Source organism: Mustela putorius, unplaced genomic scaffold, assembly GCF_011764305.1.
Source record: "Mustela putorius furo isolate JIRA1106 unplaced genomic scaffold, ASM1176430v1.1 tig00003944_pilon_pilon_pilon, whole genome shotgun sequence".
Taxonomy (NCBI): domain Eukaryota; kingdom Metazoa; phylum Chordata; class Mammalia; order Carnivora; family Mustelidae; genus Mustela; species Mustela putorius.
In genome coordinates this window covers 5,768,652-5,785,736 of record NW_025422088.1, presented here as the reverse complement: position 1 = coordinate 5,785,736, position 17,085 = coordinate 5,768,652, and the positions used below count along the sequence as shown (strand labels likewise).

Genomic DNA, 17,085 nt, shown 5'->3' with positions numbered 1-17,085 from the left:
TAAGTGAAACCATATGATAATTGACTCTCTCTGCTTGACTTATTTCACTCAGCATAATTTCTTCCAGTCCCATCCATGTTGCTACAAAAGTTGGGTATTCGTCCTTTCTGATGGAGGCATAATACTCCATAGTGTATATGAACCACATCTTCCTTATCCATTTGTCCGTTGAAGGGCATCTTGGTTCTTTCCACAGTTTGGCAACCATGGCCATTGCTGCTATAAACATTGGGGTACAGATGGCCCTCTTTTCACAACATCTGTATCTTTGGGGTAAATACCCAGGAGTGCAATAGCAGGGTCATTGTTCTATTTTTAATTTCTTGAGGAATCTCCACACTGTTCTCCAAAGAGGCTGCACCAAAATGACATGATTCTTTATATGGAAAACCCAAAAGACTCCACCCCAAAACTACTAGAACTCATACAGCAATTCAGCAACGTGACAGGATACAAAGTCAATGTACAGAAATCAGTGGCTTTCTTATACACTAACAATGAAAATACAGAAAGGGAAATTAGAGAATAGATTCCATTTCCTATAGCACCAAGAACCATAAGATACCTGGGAATAAACCTAACCAAAGAGGTAAAGGATCTGTACTCTAGGAACTACAGAACACTCATGAAAGAAATTGAAGAAGACACAAAAAGATGGAAGACTATTCCCTGCTCTTGGATCGGAAGAATAAACATTGTTAAAATGTCTATACTGCCTAGAGCAATCTATACTTTTAATGCCATTCTGATCAAAATTTCACCGGTATTCTTCAAAGAGCTGGAGCAAATAATCCAAAAATTTATATGGAATCAGAAGAGACCCCAAATCGATAAGGAAATGTTGAAAAAAAAAATAAAACGGGGGGCATCATGTTACCTGATTCCAAGCTCTACTAAAAGCTGTGATCACCAAGACAGCATGGTACTGGCATAAACAGACACATAGACCAGTGGAACAGAGTAGAGAGCCCAGATATGGTCCCTCAACTCTATGGGCAAATAATCTTTGACAAAACAGGAAAAAATATACATTGGAAAAAAGACAGTCTCTTCAATAAATGGTGCTGGGGAAACTGGGCAGCTATATGTAGAAGAATAAAACTGGACCATTCTCTTACACTGTACACAAAGATAAACTCATAATGGATAAAAGACCTCAATGTGAGACATGAATCCATCAGAATCCTAGAGAACATAGGCAGTAATCTCTTCAATATCAGCCACAGCAACTTCTTTCAAGATACATCTCCAAAGGCAAAGGAAACAAAAGCGAAGATAAATTTTTGGGACTTCATCAAAATCATGTACCCTTCTTAATATCTATCATACAGTTACCCCATCCCTCCAGCTCCCTTACCTGTAGCAACCTTCAGTTTGTTTCCTATTATTAAGAGTTTCTTACAGTTTGTCTTGCTCTCTGATCTCATTTTGTTACTTTTAAATCATTCAGCCTTTGTTTCAGTCCATGAAGTGGAATGACAATAAGACCTTCCTCATAGATCTGTTTTGAATATTAAAAAGGCAATACAATGAAGGTGTCTTAAGACTATGCCTAATGTCTCAATGAAGCTCAATAAATAGTTATTCCTTTTTTCAGTTCAAAAACGTAAGCCAGATGGGGGAAGCATTTGACTAAATAAAACCATTTCTAAGCAATTATCTGAAGATTGTGTAAACAGGAGGTAGGGAAGGGGAAAATATGGGTGATTTTCAAGAGTTAAATAGTATTTATCCAGAACTCTGACAAACAAGAACTTCTGTCCCTACATAGATATATTCAATAATGCAGGTATTGCAAGGCCTGACTGAAATAGTCCTTCAAACTATTGCCCTAGTCCAAGAGCCAATAGTTGTTATCATTGAGTGGATGGAGTTATGGACCATTTTCATTTTTATCTTGATAGCAATTTGTATTACCTGAATGCATTAAAACAAGCAAAGATAATGAGAAAAAATATTTCCATCTTGAAAATAAAATTGTTTGAAAAGAAAATTAGTTTTAAAAAAAAACAAACCCTTTACATCTACCAAGGGGGAAAAGTTTTTTAAAAGGAAAATAAAAACTGTTGGCAAGGATGTGAAAAAATTGAGACCTTCATACAATATTTATGAAAAGGTGCAATGGTACAACCAATATGTAAAACAACTTGTTGATTCTTCAGAAGGTTATTATTTGACCCAAATTCTACTCCTAGGTGTACACCAAAGAGAAATGAAAAAATTCACAAAAAAACTTCTACACAAATGTTCATAACAACATTGTTTAAAATAGTCTGAAAGCAGAAGTAAACTAAATGTATATCAATTGATATTAACCATACAATGGAATATTATTCAGCTTCAAAAAGGAATAAAGTACTGATAATGTTACAACATAGATAAACATTGAAAGCTTTATGCAAAGTTAAATAAGCCAGACACAAAAGGTCACATATTGTATGGTTTCATTTATATGAGATATAGAAAATAAGCCACTAAAGGCAAATACATAGGCAGAAAGTAGATTATTGGGGGGAGGAGGGCTAAGAGAATGAGAAGTGGTTGCTAACAGATATGAGGTTTCTTTCCAGGTGATAAAAAATGATCTAGAGTGAGATAGTGATGGACACACAATCCTGTGAATAGATAAAAATATCTGAATCATATAGTCTAAAATGGTGAATTTTATGGTGTATGAATTACCTCAGTTTTAAAAACTGTCCTCCTTAGTATTTGTCTTTCTCTGACTGACTTATTGCACTTAGCTTAATAATACGTAGCTCCATCTATGACATTGCAAATGGCAAGATTTCATTCTTTTCTTGTAGATGAGTAATATTCCATTGTGTGTATGTGTATGTGTATGTGTATATAAATTTTTTTTTCTGCATCTTCTTTACCCATTCACCAGTGAATGGATACTTGGGCTGTTTACATAATACCACTATTGTAGATAATGTTGTTAAGAACATCAGAGTACATGTATCCTTTTGAATTCATATTTTTGTATTCTTTAGGTAAGTACCTATTCTGTAATTGCTAGATCGTAGTAATGTTTTACTTTCTCTCCACATCCTCTTCAGCTCCTGTTGTTTCTTGTTGCTGACTTTAGCTATTCTGTCAGGTGTGAGGTGATATCTCATTGTAGTTTTGATTTGCATTTTCCTGATAAGTAATATTGAGCATCTTTTCATGTGTTTGTTTGCCATCTGGTTGTCTTCTTTGGAAACATGTCTATTCATGTCTTCTGCCCATTTTTAATTGGATTATATTTATTTGGGGGGTGTTAAGTTTGATAAGTTCTTTATATATTTTGGATACTAAACCTTTGCAAATATCTTTCCCCATTCTGTTGGTTGCCTTTTAGTTTTGTTGATTTCTCTCTGCTACTCACTAGGATGAAGTTCCATTTCTCAGCACTACATTTCCAGATTTATTTCTAGCCATCCTGTTCCCAAATACCTTCAACCTTGCACCATTCCCAACTGTGTTATATATTTTCATGCTCCTGTGACATTGAATATTTAGTCCTTCCCCTTGTCATATAACTAAGAATCCTAACCATTCATTCATTCAACCAACAATTACCAAGAGCCTAGAATGTGGCAAAAGTTGTGGTAAGCATTGAGGTTGCAATGGTGAAGAAAATAGAATTAGTCCCAGCATTTGTCACAGCTTCAGAGAAGATTTTGTTATGGCAGAGGAATAGGAGAAAGAATAACACTATTCTAATTGTCTTTACATTTGCTTTGAGTTTTTATTGTAAACTGGGTTAACCATGCTGAAGTCCCCTCTCTTATCTTCACTTCTTATTTTAGTCAGGGTTGTCCAGAGAAAACAAGAGAAGCATAAATGTACTTATGTGTGTGCATGTATGTGTATACACATATATATGTATATATGCATAAACATATATGTACAATAAGGATGAACACACATGTGTGTGTATATATATATATTTGTGTGTATATATATATACACACACATATTCACAATGCACATATACATAGATGTGTATGTATGTATTCAGAGGGAAAGAAAGAGAAAGAGGGGAATTTATCTGAAGGAACTGTACATGACTGTGAAGGCTTGGTAAGTCCAAAATGTGTTGGGTAGGCCAGCATGCTGGAGACTCAGGGAAGAATTACAGATTGAGTTTAAAGACAGCCTACTGGGGTCGCCTGGGTGGCTTAGTGGGTTAAGCCTCTGCCTTCGGCTCAGGTCATGATCTCAGGGTCCTGGTATTGAGCTCTGCATCAGGCTCTCTGCTCAGCAGGGAGCCTGCTTCCGCTTCTCTCTCTGCCTGCCTCTCTGCCTGCTTGTGATTTCTCTCTCTCTCTATCTCTCTCTCTCTCTCTGTGTCAAATAAATAAATAAATAAAATCTTTAAAAAAAAAAAAAAGACAGCCTACTGAAAAAATTCCTTCATATTTGGGGAAGGGTTGGGGAGAGAGGTCAGTCTTTGTTCTGTTAAAGTTTTCAACTAATTAGATGAAGTATACCTAGTCATATTATAGAGGGCAATCTGCTTTACTCAAAAATCTACTACTTTTGCATCAACATCAACATGGATGGGACAAGAGGAGATTATGCTGAGGGAAATAAATCAAGCAGAGAAATGCAATTATCATATTGTTTCACTTACCAGTGGAACATAAGGAATAGCATGGAGGACATTAGAAGAAGGAAGGGAAAAATGAAGGGGGGCGAATCCAAGGGGGAGATGAACCATGAAAGACTGTGGACTCCCAGAAACAAACTGAGAATTTTAGAGGGGTGCAGGGTGGGGAGATGAGTTGGTCCAGTGATGGATATTAAGGAGGACACGTATTGCATGAAGCACTGGCTGTTATATATAAACATGATGTACTGTATGGTGACTAACATAACATAGTAAAAAATAATAATAATTAAAGAATCTACCAATTTAAATGTTAATCTCATTCAGAACTTATAAATGTTAATCTCAAAAAACATCTAGAATAAGATTTGACCAAATATCTGTGCACCATGACCCAACCAAATTGACATATAAAATCAACTTCACATTTCTGATTTTTTCTTTTCTTTCTTACACCCTTGAATTCATTTATTTAAGGAGAACTGAGTAGGAGGAGGAAAAGCGGGATAAAAGAAATAAGTGTTCACAGGCAGTAGTAGGATGACTCTGAGCTTGTCTTGTCCCTTGAACACAGCTAGATCAACATCCAACTATTTTGAACACCTAGGAAATTGATCTGAGGATTAAGAGAACAATCTGCACAATCAGAGGAAGAGAATATGGCAGATGCAAGGTTCAGAACAATGAGCTGGGGGAGGGGACTGCGGGGCCATGAAGCAAGTAGGGGGGACCCTTTTTGCAGGGCAAAGTCAAAGAGAGGGATAGAGTGGGAGATAGCACAGTGGGTAGGGATCACACAATAACTGGCCTTTGGGAGATCCCTGGGTTATAATGAGAGAGATTGTTCCCCTCCCCAGAGTACATTAAGAAGAGTGTATTTTGCCTCCTAAAGGACAAAAGGTCAACTGGGAAACATTGAGCTGATGCTCAACAGCAGGGAGAGCTGTGTGAGCCACAATAGGGTTAAACCTCTGTGTTTGCCCTGAGTGGCTGCTTTTCTGGGAAGAAATGAACCAAAAAACAGAGACCCAGGCAGACTGAAGAGAATCTGGATACTGCTTGTTTTGCTGTCTGCCACAATAGATTTAAGTCTCCGAGCAACTGCTTTTCTGGGACAGAACAGAATAGATGACTGAGTCATGCACAGACAGCCAATAAATTGGTTCCAGCTTTTTGCTGAGCCTTACAATAAACTACAGCCTCCAAGAAAAACTATGCAACTGCTTCTCTGAGACAGTATGGTGCTGAGTATGTTGCAAGGCTCTCCTCCAGGGGAGGGGAGTGGGTCTTTACTTTGCCAGACCCTTTAAAACTTGAAGTTTTGAATCCAGCCACCAGCCAGAGATAAATTACAGATCTGTGGCACCAGGTGCATGGATGTCTCAGGAACAGACAGGTTAAGGACAGGAAACAGGAAAGCCTAGGGACACAAAAGATTGTTTATAGTTTTCTGGGAGGACCTCCTGAGTATCTGTGGCCAAGTGTTCCCCTCCCAGGGACAAGAGGGCAGAGTGATGTCAAATTCTTCCTCCCCCATCATCTGTCCTTTCCCCACCTCCCCCCACAGCCCACCAGCACAGTCAGACTTCAGATAGAAAGGTAGTGTGTCCAGTGGAGCAAACATCAGGTTCTGTTGGATATCAGACCAGACTTCCTTCTATTATTTTTCTTTGTTAATTTTTACATTTTTTTCACTTTAATTTTTCTATCTCTTATTTTTAGTTTTTGTCATTTATATATTTTTTCTTTTTTTTTTTCTTGTTATCAGGCTTATAATTTTTTGTTCATTTGTTGGTTTATTTCCTATTATTTTTCAGATTAGGCTCCCTTTTTTTTCTCTTTTCTTCTTTGCTTACTCTTTTCCCCTTCTTTTTCCTTAGTCTTTGAAAGGACACTTAAAGTTATTTGTCTTATGGCATTTTTTTTTCATTTTCCTTTTCTCTTGTCTTGGATCAGGCATTTTTTTTATTTTACTTTTCTTTTCCAAACTTATCTGAACAAACAAATCAAAGCACACCTAGTTAAAGTTCCAAACACCACCCACTACAAATAAGAAGGAAGTCTGTAGAGGACGAACCAGTGGGGAAAGCAGCCAAAAAACAATAGCAGAGTGTATAAAGCATACAAGAGAAACATTTCCTGAAGTTTTTGTTGGTGGTAGTGATGGTGGTGGTGGTGGGTTTTTCCTTTTTCTTTCTTCCTTACTTCTTTGGTCAAAATGACATGATGGAGAAATTCATCACAAAAGAGAGAACAGGAGGTAGTACCCACTGCCAGGTTCTTCATCAATATAGATATAAGTAAGATAAGTAAGATGTCTGAGCCAGAATTAAAACAATGATAACAAAGATGCTAGCTGGGTTTGTTAGGGTACCAACCACCCCTCAATTAGACAGAGAACACACTCGATAATGCAAGTCACACAGCAAGGTTTATTTCCAGCTAGCTGGGGTCCAAGTATCTGCCTGGTGCAGCGGGTTTCAACAAGGACCCCGAGCACTCAAAGCCAAGGATTTATATAGCATTTTTTAAAAACATCTGATCTCATAGTAATTTTCCATCACTTCAGAGACCATACATACTTTTGCCTTGCGCCACTCTGGTGGTTTAGTAAGATAAGTTGCTGCTGGGGTGTTGCAGGGTGGGGTACTTTCTTGGAACTAAAGTAGGGTGGGAGTCCATGGAACTAAAGTAAAGTAAAGGAAAGTTCAGCCCTTGGTCACAGAGGCCTGAGATGGCTGCTGAAGCTAAGATGGCTGTACTTATGCTAAGGCTAAACCTGAGGTGGGATGGCCTTAATTTTTCTCAGCCTCCACAAACTTTAAAAAAGCATAAAAGACATTAAAGAATCCCTTTCTGTAGAAATAAAAGAACTAAAATCTAGTCAGGCCAAAATTAAAAATGGTATTACTAAGATGAACTCCCAAGTGGAAGCCATTAAAATGAAAATGAATGAAGCAGAAGAGCAAATAAATAATGTAGAAGTATTATAAGGAACTGAAAGAAGAGGAAAAGAAACTTTTTATATCACAAAGGGAGACTTAGAGAACTCAGATTCCATAAAGTAAAATAATATCCATATAATAGGAGTCCCAGAAGATGAGGAACAGGGTAAAAGGCAGAAAGCTTAACTTAACAAATTATACCTGAGAACTTCCCTAATCTGGGGAAGAAAACAGACATTCAAATCCAGGAGGCACTGAGAACTCCTCCTCAAAATAAACAAAAATAGATCAACACCTCGGCATATTATAGTGAAGCTTGTAATTTACAAAGATAATGAGAAAATCCTGAAAACAGCTCAGGACAAGAGGTCCTTAACCTAAAAAGGTAGACACATAAGGCTAGCAGCAGATCTGTCCCAAGAGATCTGGCAAGCCAGAAAGGGCTGACATGATATATTCAACTTGCTAAGTGGAAAAAATATGCACCCAAGAATACTTTATGCAGCAATGCTTCATTCAGAATGAAAGGAGAGATAGTTTCCAGGACAAACAAAAACTAAAGGAATTTGTGGGCATTATACCAAAACCTGAAAGAAATATTAAAGGGATCTTCTGAGCAAAGAAAGAACCCAAAAGTAACAAAGAACAGAAAGGAACAAAGACGATCTACAGGGCCAGTGACTGTACAGGCAATATAGTGCACTAAACTCATATCTTTCAATAATTACTCTGAATGTAAGTGCACTAAATACTCCAATCAAAAGACAGGGTATCAGAATGAATTAAAAAAACAAGACCCATCTATATGGTGCTTACAAAAGACTCATTTTAGACTCAAAGACATCTTTAGATTGAGAGTGTGGGCACCTGGGTGGCTCAGCAGGTTTAGCATCTGCCTTCAGCTCAGTTCATGATCCTGGAGTTCCAGGATCAAGTCTGGAATGGGGAATCCCTTCTTGGCGGGGAGTCTGCTTCTCTCTCTCCCTCTGCTCCTCCCCCACTCACACTCCCTCTCTCTGTCTCAAATTAATAAATAAAATCTTTAAATAAAAGAAAATGAGGGTGTGGAAAATTGCTTATTATTCTAATGGACATCAAAAGAAAGCTGAAGAAGCCATCCTTTTATCAGACTAATTAGATTTAAATCAAAGACTGTAATAAGAGATGAAGAAGGACACTATATCACAATGAAAGGGTCTATCCAATAAGATCTAACAGTTGTAAATATATGTATGCCCCTAATTTGGGAGGAGCTAAATACAGGTCTTTGAATGACCCATTGGACCAGATAAACTTCATAGATATATGCAGAACACTTCATCCTAAAGTAGCAGTATACATATTCTTTTTGAGTGCACATAGAACATTCTCCAAAATAGATCACATCCTGTTTGGGTCACAAATCAGGTCTCAACCAATACAAAAAGATTGAGATCATACATGCATATTTTCAGACCACAATGCTATAAAACTTGAAGTCAACCACAAGAAGATATTTGGAAGGCCACGAAACATAGAGGTTAGGGAAATTAAAGATGAATTTTAAAAATACATAGAAACAAATGAAAATGAAAACATGACAATTCAAAACCTTTAGGATACAGCAAACATGGTCCTAAGAGGGAAGTACATAGCAATACAGGCCTTCCTCAAATACACAACCTAAACTAACATTTCAAGGAGCTGGAGAAAGAACAGCTTATAAAGCCAAAATCCAGCAGAGGAAGAGAAATAATAAAGATTAGAGCAGAAAACATAATATGGAAATTAATGATATAAAAATTTTAAAAAATTAGAACAGAGCAACAACACTAGGACCTAGTTCTTTGAAAAAAATAGTAATATTGGTAAAACCCTAGCTAACGTTATCAGAAAGAAAAGAGAAAGACCCAAAATTAATAAAATCATCAATGAAAGAAGAGAGATCACAACTAATACCAATGAAATACAAACAATTATAAGAACATATTATGAGCAACTATATACCAAAAAATTAAGCAATCTGGAGGAAATGGGAGCATTCCTAGAAAGATATAAACTACCAAAACTGAAACAGGAAGAAATATAAAACCTGAACAGACTCTTACCCAGCAAGGAAATGGAAGGAGTAATAAAAAAAAAAATCCCCCAGCAAACAAGAGTCCAGGGCCAGATGGTCTTCAGCAGAATTCTACTAAACGTTTAAAGAATTAATACCTATTTGGGAAGGGAGGCAAGATAGAAGATTAGGGGACCTCCTTTCATCTGGTTCCTTGGATTTATTTTTTTTAAGATTTTATTTATTTATTCGATAGACAGAGATCACAAGTAGGCAGAGAGGCAGGCAGAGAGAGAGGTGGGAGCAGCCTCCCTGCTAAGCAGAGATCCCGATGTGGGGCTCAATCTCAGGACCCTGGCATCATGACCTTAGCCAAAGGCAGAGGCTTTAACCCACTGAGCCACCCAGGCACCCCTGGTCCCTTGGATTTAGCTAGATAACTCAAATCATTCTGAACACCAATGTGAAATGTAAGAAAATAATTTCTAGAATTCTACAAATAGTAAAGTGAACACTTTTTGCAAAGTAGGAGATGCAGAGAAGTGAGGGGAAATATCAGGAAATAAACCGTGGGAGGGAGGGAACTTCTGTAAGCTAGTTACTGGAAAGGGATATAACTCCAGAGCACAAAATTGGAATTTTTATAAGTCTGTTCCAATGAAAGACAGTGCTGCCTGAAAGGTGCTCAGATGGTGAAGTAGGGCAGCATCCTTGGTGTGACAGTGTGACCTTAGGATCCCTGGAGTCATAAGAAGAATGGGGGTGCATGAGCTGCAGAGTTTACCAAGTATTGGAGTAGGAAAACTGGCTACAGTCAGGGATCCCAGGTAGGAATTCTTAGCTCAATTTGTCATAAACAGTGAACCTTGGCAAAATTGGGTGACTGCTTTCCATGCAGGGCCCTGCAAAGGGCAGAACTCTGGTGACCATCTGCTTTCCCCCAGGAAAATTGATGTGGGCACATATGGCAGGAGTCTGCAGATTTTCACCACACAAAAGTGAATACTATTACCCGAGAGTTTTTTTTACAAGACAGGGCTGTGATCTTTCACCTTTGGGGCTGGAGATCAGAACATGGCCATTTTTGTTTCCACTCTCTAAAGCAGCTTGGAAAATCTTCAGGGAGTAAAGAAATTAAATATAGAGCTACCCTATGACCCTGCAATTACACTACTGGGAATTTACCCTAAAAATACAGATGTAGTGTAAACAAGGGTTCTCTGCACCTCAATGTTCAGCAGTGGCCACAGTCACCAAACTCTGGAAAGAACCAAAATGCCCTTCAGTGGACGAATGGATAAAGAAGATATGGTCCATATATACAATGGAGTATTATGCCTCCACCAGAAAGGATGAATACCCAAGTTTTGTACCAACATGGACAGGACTGGAAGAGATTATGCTAATTCAAGCAAGGAGAGTCAATTATCATATGGTTTCACCTATTTGTGGAGCATAAGGAATAACATGGAGGACATGGGGAGATAGGAGAAGGCAGTTTGGGGAAATTGGAGGAGGAGATGAGCCATGAAAGTCTATGGACTCTGAAAAACAAACCAAAGGTTTTGGAGGAGAAGGGAGTGGGAGGTTGGGTGAGCCTGGCGGTGTGTATTATGGAGGGCAAGTATTGCATGGAGCACTCAGTGTGGCTCGTAAACAAAAAATTTTGGAACACTGAAGCAAAATTTTAAAAAATAAAAATTAGGAAAAAGAAATTTGCCCAATGTTAAAATAAAATAAAATGGAAAAAGAAAAGATGATTTTAGGAGCATCATGCCCCATGCTGTAAAGTCCTTATTTCTATAGATTGTCTCTGCAAATTTTTAGTCTGTACTACTCTTGGGTTCTTTCTGTGTTTATAGACCCCCCTTAATATTTCTTGCAGGGCCAACTTGTTAGTCACATATTCTTTAGTTTCTGCCAGTCCTGAAAGCTCATTGTCTCTCCATCCATTCTGAATGACAACCTTGCTTATTTTGGGGTGCATGTTCTTTTCATTTAGTACCCTGAATATGTATTGCCAGCCCTTTCTGCCTTGTCAGGTCTCTGTGAACAGGTCTATTATTCTGAAGTTCCTCCCTCTGTAGGTAAGAAATCTCTTCTCCCTAGCTGCTTTCAGGATTGTTTCCTTGCATCTCAGATTTGTTAGTTTTATTATTATATGTTGAGGCATTAATCTTTTCTCCTTGATCTAGGGAGAGGTCCTCTCTGCTTCTTGGACATGAATGGTTTTTTCCTTCCCCAGATAAAGGAAGTTCTCAACTACGATTTACCCAAATATGTCTTCTAGACATATCCCTCAGGGATGCCAATAACTCTGACATTGGAGTGTCTCATGGTACCATTAATCTCTCTCTGTCTGATCTCTTGGGCTTTAAGCTGTTATTTCCCAGGCCTCCTCAGTTTCCTTTTTTCTACAATCTTATCTGCTAGCTCACTTATCTATTCTTCTGCCTCATTGACCCTGTCAGTCAGAATATCCAGTTTAGACTGCATTTCATTTACACTATTTTTAATTTTGGCCTAATTAGATCTCATTTCTGCTCCTAGAGATTCTATATTTCCACTAATGTTTTTCTCAAGTGTAGATATCAACTTCATAATTGTTACTCTGAAGTTAATCTCTGACATCTTGCTTATATCCATACGCATTATGTTTGTGGCAGAGGCCATAGTCTCTGATTCTTTTCCCCCTCTTAGTCATTCTGTTAGGGGGTGGTTGAGGGAATGTACAGAGTCCAAAGTATTAACCACGACCCAAGCAAGATGGACCCGCTTTATAGGGACCCTAGGGTTGTCATCCTCTTGTTCTTCCAGCCTGGCTCTCAAGAAGGAGCCTGCAGAGCTGTTACTCAGGACCCCTGTCAAAGGGAGGGGGGTAGACTCAGTGAAACCCAGTTGTTTTGAGCTTTTGTTCTCTGCTGGCTTTCCACATCTTTTCCGAGAGTCATAGCAGAAGGGACCACACCAAAACCTCTCTCCCAGAACAAAGAAATTGCAGTCTGCTCTTCACTGAGCTCTCAAGCACTGCAACCACCCCAGTTGTGCACCCCATAGCAACTCTCCCAGAGGTTGATCACAAGGCTGGGCCTATCTCTGCCCTTTGTGCTTCTAGAACAGCAAGCCAAAATAATAAAAATAAAAATAAAACAGAAAGCCACTTCCAGTTTGAGCATGCACATGCCCCTCCTGAATCATGTCTGGGGGCTGGACTAAAATCCTTTCCTCACCATTACCAGTCCACAAGTCTGTGCCTGGTCCCCAGTGTGGGATGCTTTGGTGCTCTGGTGTTAATATCACCTTCCTGGTACCAGTTCATGGTGGCTCTCTCCCCCTTCTGTTTACCTTCAATATCTGCCCACAGAATCACCACTCCACCCTTCATACCTCATGACTACCAGAGATTTTCTGCTTATAGAGATCCAGATATGTATTTTTTACATCTCAGACTGATTTCATGGGTGTTCATAATGGTTTGGTAGATATCCAGCTAAATTCAGGGAACTGGTTGAAATAGGGGCCCTTACTCCTCCACCACCTTCCCTCCTTTCATTGCCCTTTTTAAAATTTTATTTCTTGGTTTCTGACCTCTTCATATTGTCTAGCATGTATTTTTGCTTTGTTCATGGTTGATATGGTTGCTATTTTTTTTTCTCTTTTCCATCCATCTTCTCTGGGCAAAATGCCTAAAAGGAGGAACTCACAACAAGAGAAAGAACCAGAGATAATACTTTCTCCCACAAATATAATCAATATGGATATAAGTAAAATGTCAGAGGTTGATTTTAGTTAAAGTTATTACTTGGGCTCAGAACAGGCAAAAAGACACTAAAGAATCTTTTAGTGCAGAAATAAAATCTATTCAGGATGAAATTTAAAATTCTTTAACTGAGATGCAGTCTAAAATAGATACTCTAACATTTAGACTAAATGAGACAGAAGATTCCGTGACAAAGATGACAATATGCTGGAAAGGAAGAAATCTGAGGAAAAGAAAGAAAAACAAATAATGCACCATGAGGCTTCAAGAAATCAGTGATACCATAAAGCAAATCAATATTTTGAATTATTTATTTTAAATTATTATATTCAGAATTATTGAGGTCCCAGAAGAAGAAGAAAGAGAGAGGGATAGATGATATATTTGAAAAGATCTTAGCTGAGAACTTTCTTAATCTGGTGGTAGAAACAAGCATTCAAGTCCAGGAGACACAGAGAACCCACCTCAAAATCAATAAGAATATATCAACAGCCCAACATATAATAGTGGAGCTTACAAAGGCCTGAAAGCAGGTCAAGACAAAAGGTTCTTAATGTACAGCGGTAGGAACATTAGACTGGCAGCAGACCTATCCATAGAAACCAGGCTGGTCAGAAAGAGCTGGCATGATATATTCAGGCTACTAAATGAGAAAAACATGCAGCCAAGAATACTTTTTATCTAGTAAGGCTGTCATTCAGAATGGAAGGAGAGAGAAAGGGCTTCCAAGACAAACAGAATTTGTGATAAATTCTGTTTATCACAAATAAGTCTGATTACAAATAAAGGAATTTGTGATCATTAAACCAGCCCTGCAAGAAATATTAAAGGGGTTCCTGCACATGAAAAGAGAGCCCAAAGGTGACATAGAACAGAAAGAAACAGACAATATACAGAAATAGGGACTTTACAGGAAACAAATTTAAACTAAATTCATAAGTTTCAATAGTTACTCTGAATATAAATGGGCTAAATGCTCCAATCAAAAGACACAGGGTATCAGATTGAATAAAAAAGTAAGATCTATCTATACAAGAGACCCACTTTAGACCTAAAGACACATTCAGATTGAAAGCAAGGGGGTGAGGGACTCAGTGAGTTAAGCACCTGCCTTTATCTCAAGTCATGCTTCCCAGGGTCCTAAGATCAAGTCCCAGCTTCCCTGCTCAGCAGGGAGTCTGCTTCTCCCTCTGCCTGCTGCTCCCCCTGCTTGTTCTCTGTATTTCTCTCTCTCTCTCTCTGACAAATAAAATCTTAAAAAAAAAAAAAAAAAAGGAAAGAAATTCAGGGGATCCATGCTAATGGATATCAAAAGAAATATGGGGTAGGAATTCTCATATCAGACAAATTAGATTTTAAACCAATGACTCTAGTAAGGAATGAAGTGGGATATTATATTAATACATAAAAGGGCCTATTCCAAGGGCCTATCCACATAAGATCTAACAACTATAAATATTTATGCTCCTAACTTGGGAGCAGCCAATTATATAAACCAATTAATAACAAAATTTAAAAAACACACACAATGATACTAATACAATAATAGTAGAAGACCTTAATACCCCACTCACAGCAATGAACAGATCATTTAAACAGAAGCTTGATAAGGACACAAGGACTTTGAATGACACACTGGATCAGATGGACTTCACAAATATGTTCAGAACATGCCACTCTAAAGCAACAGAATACACATTCTTCTTGAGTGCACATGGAACATTCTTCAGAATAGATCACACACTGGGTCACAAATCACATCTCAACTAGTAACAAAAGACTTGGATCATTACCTGACTATTTTCAGACCACAATGCTTTGAAAATTGAATTCAATCACAAGGCAAAAGTTGGAAGGAACTCAAACACTTAGAGCTTAAAGAGCATCCCACTAAAGAATGGATGGGTCAACCAAGAAATTAAAAAAGAATTTGAAAAATTCATGGAAACAATTGGAAATGAAAACACAACTGTTCAAAACTTTGGGATATATCAAAAGAGGTCCCAAGAGGAAGTACAAAGCCTTTTTCAAGAAACAAGAAAAGTCTCAAATACACAAGCTACCCTTACACTTCAAAGAGCTGGAGAAAGAACAGCAAATAAAGCCTAAGCCAAGCAGGAGAAGAGAAATAAGAAAGATTAGAGTAGAAATAAATGAAACAGAAACCAAAAGGGCAGTAGAACAGATCGATGAAACTAGAGGCTGGTTCTATGAAAGAATAAATAAGATCAATAAACCCTAACCAGACTTATCAAAAGAAAAGAGAAAGGACCCAAATTAATAAAATCATGAATGAAAGAGGAGAGATCACAACCAGCATCAAGGAAATATAAACAATTTAGAGAACATATTATCAGCAACCATAATGCCAAAATATTAGGCAATCTGAAAGAAATGGATGCATTCCTGGAAATTTATAAACTACCAAAACTGTTGGCTAACTGAATTTAAATAAAAATGTCCATTTTGCAACCTTAAAAAAAAAACACCAAAACTGAAACAGGAAGAAATAGAAAACTTGAATAGACCCAAAAGAGACAGGAAATTGAAGTACTAATGAAAAATCTCCCAACAAACAAGAGTCAAGGACTCAATAGCTTACCAGTAGAATTCCACTAAACATTTAAGAAGAACTAATAAGTATTCTCCTGAAACCACTTAAAAAAATAGAAAGGGAAGGAAACTTCCAAACTCATTTATGAACCCAGCATTACCCTGATCCCAAAACAGACCAAGACTCCACCAAAAAGGAGAATTATAGACAAATATCCCTGATGAATATGAATGCAAAAATTCTCACCAAGATACTAGCCCATAGGATCCAACAGTACCTTAAAATGATTATTCACCACAACCAAGTGGGATTTATTCCTGGGCTGCAAGCGTGGTTCAACATTTGCAAATCAATCGTGATAAATAACATTAATAAAAGAAAGGACAATCGCTTCTCTGCCTTTTGGCTAAGATCAAGTGTAGTATCTGTTCTTATCAGTTTAATAAAAGAAAGGACAAGAACTATATGATCTTCTCAACTAATGCAGAAAAAGCATTTGATAAAGTGTGGCATCCTTTCTTGATTAAAACTCTCTTGATTAAAACTTTCTGCAGTGTAGAGATAGAGGGAAAATACCTTAATATCACAAAAGTCATCTTTGAAAAGTCCACAGTGAATAGCATTATCAATGGATAAAAACTGATAACTTTTCCCATAAGTTTAGGAACATGACAGGGATGCCCATTCTCACCACTGTTTTTCAACATAGTGCTATAAGTCCTAGCCTCAGAAATCAGGCAACAAGAAGAAATAAAAGACAGTCAAATCAACAAAGAAGACGTCAAAGTCACACTCTTCCCAGATGACATGATACTCTATGTGGAAAACCCAAAAGGCTCCACCCCAAAATTGCTAGAACTGATACAAGAAATCAGCAAAGTGGCAGGATATAAAAATGCACAGAAGTCACTTGCATTGTCACTTGCATTTCTTTTTTTTTTATTTTTTAAATTTCTTTTCAGTGTTCCAGAATTCATTGTTTGTGCACCCAGTGCTCCATGCAATACATCACTTGCATTTCTATACACAATGAAGCAGAAGAAAGAGAAATTAAAGAATCAATCCCATTTACAACTCCACCAAAAAACATAAGATACCTTGGAATAAACCTAACCAAAGAAGCAAAATATGCATACTCTGGAAACTACAGAACACTCATGAAAGAAATTGAGGAAGACACAATGAAAT

The 17,085-nt window shown here is 37.7% G+C and overlaps 1 pseudogene; it reads left to right on the top strand.

The window, feature by feature from the left end:
- Positions 1–16,283: 16,283 nt before the first annotated feature.
- On the top strand, positions 16,284–16,446 carry LOC123389099 (annotated as a pseudogene).
- Positions 16,447–17,085: the final 639 nt, after the last annotated feature.